Source organism: Ustilaginoidea virens, chromosome 3, assembly GCF_000687475.1.
Source record: "Ustilaginoidea virens chromosome 3, complete sequence".
Lineage (NCBI taxonomy): Eukaryota > Fungi > Ascomycota > Sordariomycetes > Hypocreales > Clavicipitaceae > Ustilaginoidea > Ustilaginoidea virens.
This window is the reverse complement of record NC_057318.1, coordinates 2,704,492-2,712,515: the sequence shown is the minus strand read 5'-3', so window position 1 is coordinate 2,712,515 and position 8,024 is coordinate 2,704,492.

Sequence of the window (8,024 nt, the reverse complement as noted above, 5' to 3'; positions counted from 1 at the left end):
TATCGCCCTAGGGGGACTACAATATAGGCGCCCCTAATTATAGGGGTAGACTCTATCGATCTAGTAAATAAGCTTTATAAAGCCAGCATTATATATTAAGCGGAGATATTTAAAGCCGAACCCTATAATAATGCTATATACCCTCGCTAGTGCTATAATTACTTTAAATTCGGCTATATCGCTATATACTATATAGCAGCAGCCCGCTGCAGCCGATATAGATCTAAACGCTACCTAAATAGCGATTAAAACTGCCTAGCTACTATATAAAACTAATGCGAATCCTGCCTTAACTGCTATAAATCCTACTTAGTATAGTCCTACCTCTATAAAGTGGCGAATAAATAATAGGAAAAAGCTAGAAATTCCTATAGCGATAGACCGAGGCTCTTTGCCTTATATATAGTATTAAATGCTAATGCTATCTTAATCGCGGATTGGGGCCGCTGCTATATAGCTAATAGATCTCCCCTATATAAGCCTTCCCCTTAGAAATAAGGCCGACTAATAAAAAGCATTAATAAGACCCCCTATATTAAGGCCGATAGTAGTATTACCGCTTTCCTCCGAGCCGCCCCTATATAAAACTATAATACGACTGTATTTGCCCTAAACGCCTAACCTATAGCTACTTCTAATATACTACTACTATTAACCCCCTTGCGACTATCTGTATAATAATAATCCTCTATTAGAATATATAGAAGAAAACCACCCTTATAAGATTAGCACTTTATTACTAACGCGAGCCTAATATTATAGCAATCTAAGAACCTACCGCGCTTAGTCGGACCCTGCTAAGCCCTAGCCTTAGAAGATATATATTAGTAGTATATAGCGGGAGAATAGCGATATATATCTATAAGCGGCATAGGCCTAATATATGGTCTAGCGATAAAGGGATTAATTAGTATAAGATTTCCTTATTAAGTACTAATATCTATTCTATTTATTCCCTAGGCTATAAGCTAAATTAGGTAACCCCTTTTACCGCGCTTATTAAGCTCCTACCTTGCCCCTATAATGCCTTTATTAGAGACTTTAATATATACTACCCTCTTTAGGATAGCTTAGACCGGATTTTACTTAATATTAATACTCTCTTTAAACTTACGATATAATAACGGCTTAGGCTAATTACTCTTTATAGCAAAATAATAAAAAGGGCCCTAAAAAAGAAAAGTAATATTATTAATTATATATAGGTTATACTAGATATTATAATCGAATATTTTAGAAATACTAACCTTATTAGGTCCGATTATATCCCCTAGCTTATATATATCGAGACCGATAATAATTATATAAAAGCCCCCCTTTTAAAGAATAGCTAGAAGTCCTTCGACCGATACCTCGCCTAAGCTAAAGTAAAAAACTAATTTACTATTTATTACGCTAAGGCCCTACTCTATTCCCCTATTAAGATAGATATATATACTGAATGGCTTATTAGCTAACTCTAGAGTATTACCGATATTATAGTACTAAAAAGGGCACCTAAAGCTCCTAGTGCGGAGCCTTAGTGGAACCCCTGTATTAAGATGGCCTAAATAGCAGTAAAAAAGGCCTACCGAAAATAAGTAGTATGCTATACTTTAGAGAACCTTAGCGCTGCTTAAAAAATAGGAGCGATTTAGTTTTATATTATTTAGGAAGAATAACGCCAGTTATAGTAAGAGGCCTTTAATAAAGCAACCGCCTAAAACGCCGACCTATAGTCCCTAGAGAAATAGGCTTACTTATATAATAGCCTCCTGCCCGAATTAAGAGAGATCCCCCTATTAAAATAAAACAGCCTAAGCCTAAAGGCAATAACGCATAAAGAAAAGGCATAAGTACTCGCCTAATAGTTCTTCCCTACCTCTTAGGCTATTTATAATAATATCCCCGACCTAATATTCCCCTAGCTTACTACTACTGTATTTCCCTCTATAGACTCCTTTACCTATAAAAAGGTACGTACCGCATTATACAATATAGTAGGCTGGAAAGTATTAGGCCCTAATAGGCTCCTAGTAGGATTCCTTAAAGTATATAGCCCCCTACTTATTTAAACCTTTATATACCTTTTTAATGAAATATCCTATATTAGGTACTACCCGGCTTAATTTTAGGAGGCTAGAGTAGTAATACTATAGAAGCCTGGGAAAAGGCTTAAGGAATACTTAAAGGCAGGAGGATAAAGACTAATATTATTATTTAATCTAATAGGAAAGGTTATAGAAGCTATAGTCGTAAGGCGGCTTACTACTGCCCTTAAAGAGGGCAACCTTTTCCTAGATCTTTAAATAGGTAATAAAGCCAACCAATTAACCGATATAGTACTAAATACATTAATAGAAATTATTCGTACGACCTAATATTATAGTAGGATTGCTTCGCTTTTTTAATTAAATATATTAGCAGTATTTAATATAGTTAATTATACCTGCCTTATCTACCTACTCCTTAATAAAGGGCTCCCGCTATAGCTTATAGTATAGGTATATAGCTTTACCGATTTGCAAATAGTATAAATCTACTTTAAGGGATAGCTTATAGAAAAATTGCTAATTACTATTAGGATATTATAAGGGTCCCCTTTTTTCTTTATCCTCTTCCTCGTTTATATTATACCGTTTTATAAGAGGCTGCAAAAGGTAGCCTTAATTATTATACTAGGCTTTACTAATAATATAAATATTATAGCCTATAGGAGAGATATAGGGGAGATAAAGGTACTACTTAAGAAAGTATAGCTTATTTACGATAGCTAGTCTAAGTAAGCTAGACTTAATTTTAACTTTAGTAAAAGCGAGCTTATCTACTTTACCTATATATATAAGGCGGATAAGACTAAGGTATAGCTTAAAACTATAATGATTTAGCTAAAGTAGTATACTAGATTCCTAGGAGTCGAAATCTACTATAAGCTAAAATAGTAGGAATACCGTATTAAGATCGCAAAGAAACTTAAGTAGTAGTGACTCACGCTTATAGTAATAGCGGCTTTAACCTAGGGTTACTAATATTAGGAAGTACGCCTAATCTATATATAGGTTATTTAGACTTTTATCGCCTTTGGCGTAAAGGTATAATATACCCCTACCGCCCCTAGAGGGGTAGCGAAAAGTATTATAAAATCTTTAGCTATAGAATAATTAGCCTGCCTTTATATAATTACCGGGGCCTATAAGGCTATACCGCTAGATACCCTTAAGACTAAAGCAGCTATACCCCTAATTGACCTCTATCTTAATTATATCCGCCAGCAGTTCCTTAAAAAAATAGATAAAATAGGCATAACTAATAGGATTAACTGTATATTAGTAGTAGTAGTGGCGATATTTTAATACCGATAAAGGAAGGGCTATTAAGGACCTTTAGCCTATATACTATTCTCTAATCCTAACCTTAGCTAGCTTTTAGCTAAAGAGCAATTAGTAAAAGATTAATACGACCGATAGTAGAATAACTAAATAGTAGTAAAGGCGAAACGCCCTTAGTATAAGACCCTAATAACTAAAAGGGCATTAGACTTCTAATCTATAGCGAAAATAACCTAACTATATAAAGGTCTATAAAAGTATAAATCGGCGATACTTACCTAACTTTATATAGAAAAAATCGGCTTTAACTCTTTCCTCTGCCTCTAATAAGTTCCCTTAGTATTATTACCTCTCTACCGCTATAGGGAAGGCCCGGAAGACCTCTATTATATTATCCTCTTTTGCCTAAAGTACTATAGGCAAAGGCATATACTCTTTAGGTTTAGTCCCAATTTTAGCCTACTTCGCAACCGATTTAGTATATCTATTATATTAAATAAATTATGCCTTATATAAATGATTACTTGCTAAATGCTTAATATCAATCGACTTAATTAATTCTAGTTTACTTAATCCCTTTAAGCTAGTATAGCTAAAAGTGCTACTAATTACCCCTATATAGCCCCTATATAATATTCACGGCAATCCTATAGTAGGAATAAAGAATACTAAGAATAAGTAAATCTCTTAGGCCCTATAGGCCGAAATTAGTTAATAGTTATTATATTAGCAATAGGGGTATTTTCTCCCCCCTCCCCCCTTTTGCCTTCCCTACTATTTTCCCCCCTTTTATCCCTAGTCTATCCCCCTTCTAAAGCCCCCTCCCCTCCCTCCTAGGCTAGGAAAACCTATAATAATATAGCAATATCCTTTTAGGCGTGGGCTTATTATTTTAAGGTAAGGACCTTCCTCTCTTCGAGGTTTAGTATCTCCTAGGTTACCTTAGAAGTGCTAAGGCCCCCTACTACTGCTGCTACTGCTACTACTGCCGCCTAGCTATACCCCCGAGAAGTAGATGCCTATTTAGTCTTTTGCTAAAGGGCCTTATAGTCGTTTACCTAAAGCTAAAGATAGTCAGCCAGTAATTTATACTATATATAAATCGAAAATATACTTTTATCCCTCTAGTAATAGTCTCTTATATATCTAAGAGTTCTTAAACTAGGACCTAGTTCCTAAGGGTCCTCTCTAGGGGTATATATATCTTACCCGTAAAGGCATAGGGATAATAGGCCGCTTTAATCCCTATTTATATTAGCTTCGCTAGAGAGTAGGTATAATCCGGCTTATACCTTATTAACTATAGTATCGATACTTAGGGTCCTTTAAGTATATTAGATATAGCCCGTATAGCTATACGCGTAATTCTCTAGGCTACTATATAAGGGTTAGTAGCAGCTCTATAGCGCATAAGACCTATACTTACCCCCTTATCTAGTATCGCCGACCGTTTAGGTATTATTGCTTCTACTACTACTATTCTTATTCTTATTGTTATTATTATAGCTATTGCTATTACTATCGTTGCTACTGCTGCCGTTCTGCTAATAGGGTTAGTATCGGCCCTATACCGCAATAGAGGGGTCATTATATACTTTAGAATTAGCGCTATAAAGGAAAAGAAGAAAAAGAAGAAAAAGCACTAAATCGGGGGGTATTATAGATCTATATACTAATGTAGTGCCTAAGGCTAGCTGCTTCTATCTTTAAATCTGGCTCACCTTTGCCTATATACTATAGATTAATACGCTTGAGATGCATCTGGGCCCCTATAGGCGCGCGCCTAATAAGAATACTATTGATCCTACCCTTTTAACCTTACCTTCCCCTCACTTCGTACCTAATAGTATTCCGACCCGGGCCTAATACTCCCGGAACTTATACTCGCACTCTTCCCAAGCAATACCGCTAGATATAGTCCTAAGCGGTTGCGCACCCTACTCTTTCACGCATCAGATACCTGCCGCCCCCGCTGCGGGGCGATATAAAGCAGAAATTAAGACTGCAGGAAGGGTTTTCCTCCTGGCTACCGGGTTTTTCCTTTCCGAATCATCTCTATAGAAGTACTAGATAGGTTATTTAGCTCTAAAATAGCCTCTAGCGTAATTTAATAATAATAAATAATATATATAAGCGACCGGAGAGTTACCTATTTATAAGCGTTATAAAAAAGCAAAGGGGTGCAAAAGCTATACTAATTCCCATACATCCTACGTATAGCTTGATTAATATCTTGCAGGGAACCTTATACTATAATGCATCTTATGCAACTAGATTAAGGTAGTAAAGAAGGGGAGGGCTATTATAAAGCCCGCCTATCTTAAGATAGATATACAGAAAACGCATACTGCTATTCTAATCCCTAAGTTTCAGGCTTTAAATAATTAATAGCATTATGCTTTCGCTACCGAGTAGGTGGCCCTTTATACCCTATATTTAGCATTCAGGCTAAAAGATACCTTTAGTGCGATTTCTACTATATCTACAGTATTAATACCCTCCTAGCGCTAGGCTAGGTCTATTATAGATCTCGCCCTTATGCTGAATATTATAAGGGAAACGCAAATAGAAGCCTAGGAGCATTATGCCAGGATAAAGCAATATTAGGTTAGAGCTTAATATCCCCGGCTACCCCCGCCTCTATTTTGGCCCGCCCTCCCTATATATTATATAAAAAGGGAACTATTATATAATTAAGGCGGCTAGTACTATATAGAGGCTCTACCGCTACTAGAGTAAGATTATTTAATATAACCCTTATAATAGTAGGCAAAACCTACTTTATAGCCCCCTACGCCCTCGCCGTCTTTATTGCAGCTGCCGCTATAGATGCCGTATTATCTAGCCCTATCTCGTTAAAAGATCTTATTATCTCTTAATGCACCGCTATTATATTCGCCTTATAGTGGCCTGCAGACTCTATTGTATTTTAGACACATAGGGAACTATCCCTATTTAATATATAGCCTATATATATGCCTTACCCTATAAGGACCTCTACTACTATTAGCCTATATATTACTATAAGAATAGGAAGAGGCTTAGGGAGATAGAGAGTAGCCCTAAAAGGGGGCGTATTAAAGGTAAGCCTATATCGGCCCCGGTTTAATTTATTATATTTTTTTTAAAGTATTTTAATTATTTTATATTTTGCTTATAGTAGTAGGCGTTTGGTATTATTTACTAGTCTAATAGACCTTATTTCGGGATCTAGCTAGGCCTATTATAAGTCCTAATATCCCCCTATTTGGCTTTAAATATTTCTTATATAATAGTATCCTTAAAGTTTTCTAGGGGTTCCTATATCGGTAAGTTATACCCTTTCTACTTTATAAGTATATTATATTTCTATCCTTAGCTTTATATATTCTTTACTATAAATATCTCTTTAACCTTATACTTTTTATATAAGTTTATAGAGTCTTAGAGGAGGATAAGTAAAGGCCTAAATTATATATTAATTATTACCTAATTAGGTAATAGATCGGAAGTAACTTATTTGATTAAGTTAATATAAAAAACCAAATAAATGCCTTATAGGATATTAAGCTAGATATTAAATAGTAATAAGATAGTAATAATAGTATATTTAGTAGAGGCCTAATCGAGCTTCTTATATAGGCAGTTCGTTTTAATATTCTAAAGGTTTAACTATACTTAATTACTAACCTAGAAGCATTCGGCTAGGCGTTATAAATAGTTAATAGTATTTTACTATTATTATTATGTGAAGGCGATAGTAGCCTGGGCTAATTCCTATCCCTTTTTAAGGTTATTAAGAAAGAGAGCTATATATCCCTTTAGGGTAATTAAGCTTAGGGTTACCTCTAGAGGCAGGGCGATAATCGGAATATTAAACCTATTAAATAGCCGGTTTAGGCTAAACCCAGTAATAGATAATATCTAGTTATTTAACGCGAGTTAATATACTACAAAATAGTATAGCTAATCGTATTAATTAAAGGAAACTATAATATAGAGGACCGCCTATACCTTTTAGTTTATTCGCTCTATACTACTATCGGTTTAAGGATGGTATACTATTAATAGAAGTTATTCGGTCCTAATTGATTTATATAGCATAGATTAAAATTGGCCTATTTAATCCGAACCTTAATTGCTAATAATCTCTTTAGGGAAGCTATAAAAGTACTACTAATACTATTAGAAGCATTCTATATAGTCTTCCGCTTTTATTAAATATATAGCCTTAAGCTAAATATATTTTAATAAGTGGTCTATAATTACTATAAGGAATCGCAGGTTAGAGGTATTATAGGCAGGAAGGTTAGTTATAAAATCGACCGATATCTACAATTAGAAGCGGTCTATAATTAGTAGTAATTATAATAGGCCCTAGCGCAATTAGCGGCTCTTATATACCCTATAGTATCAGTAATTCTAAATATATTTTGCTACCTTAGACGATATATTATTAAAGTAATAATCCTATCGCAATAATTAGAAGGTAGTATTTTTCCCTAAGTAGCCTGCAATAGGCGAGTTATAGTAGTATTAGATTACTATAGTGGTTAAGGGTTTAAACGATGGAAACTATACCTATACCTAGTAAAAAAATATGCTGTATGCATTTAGGGTATAATTAGCAATTTATTCTTATATCGCTGCCTCTACTAGAAATTATTATTTCCTATTTGCGATTGCTATCTATTAGGCCTAATATATACTATCTTTAGATATTATTTAGTCCTAAAT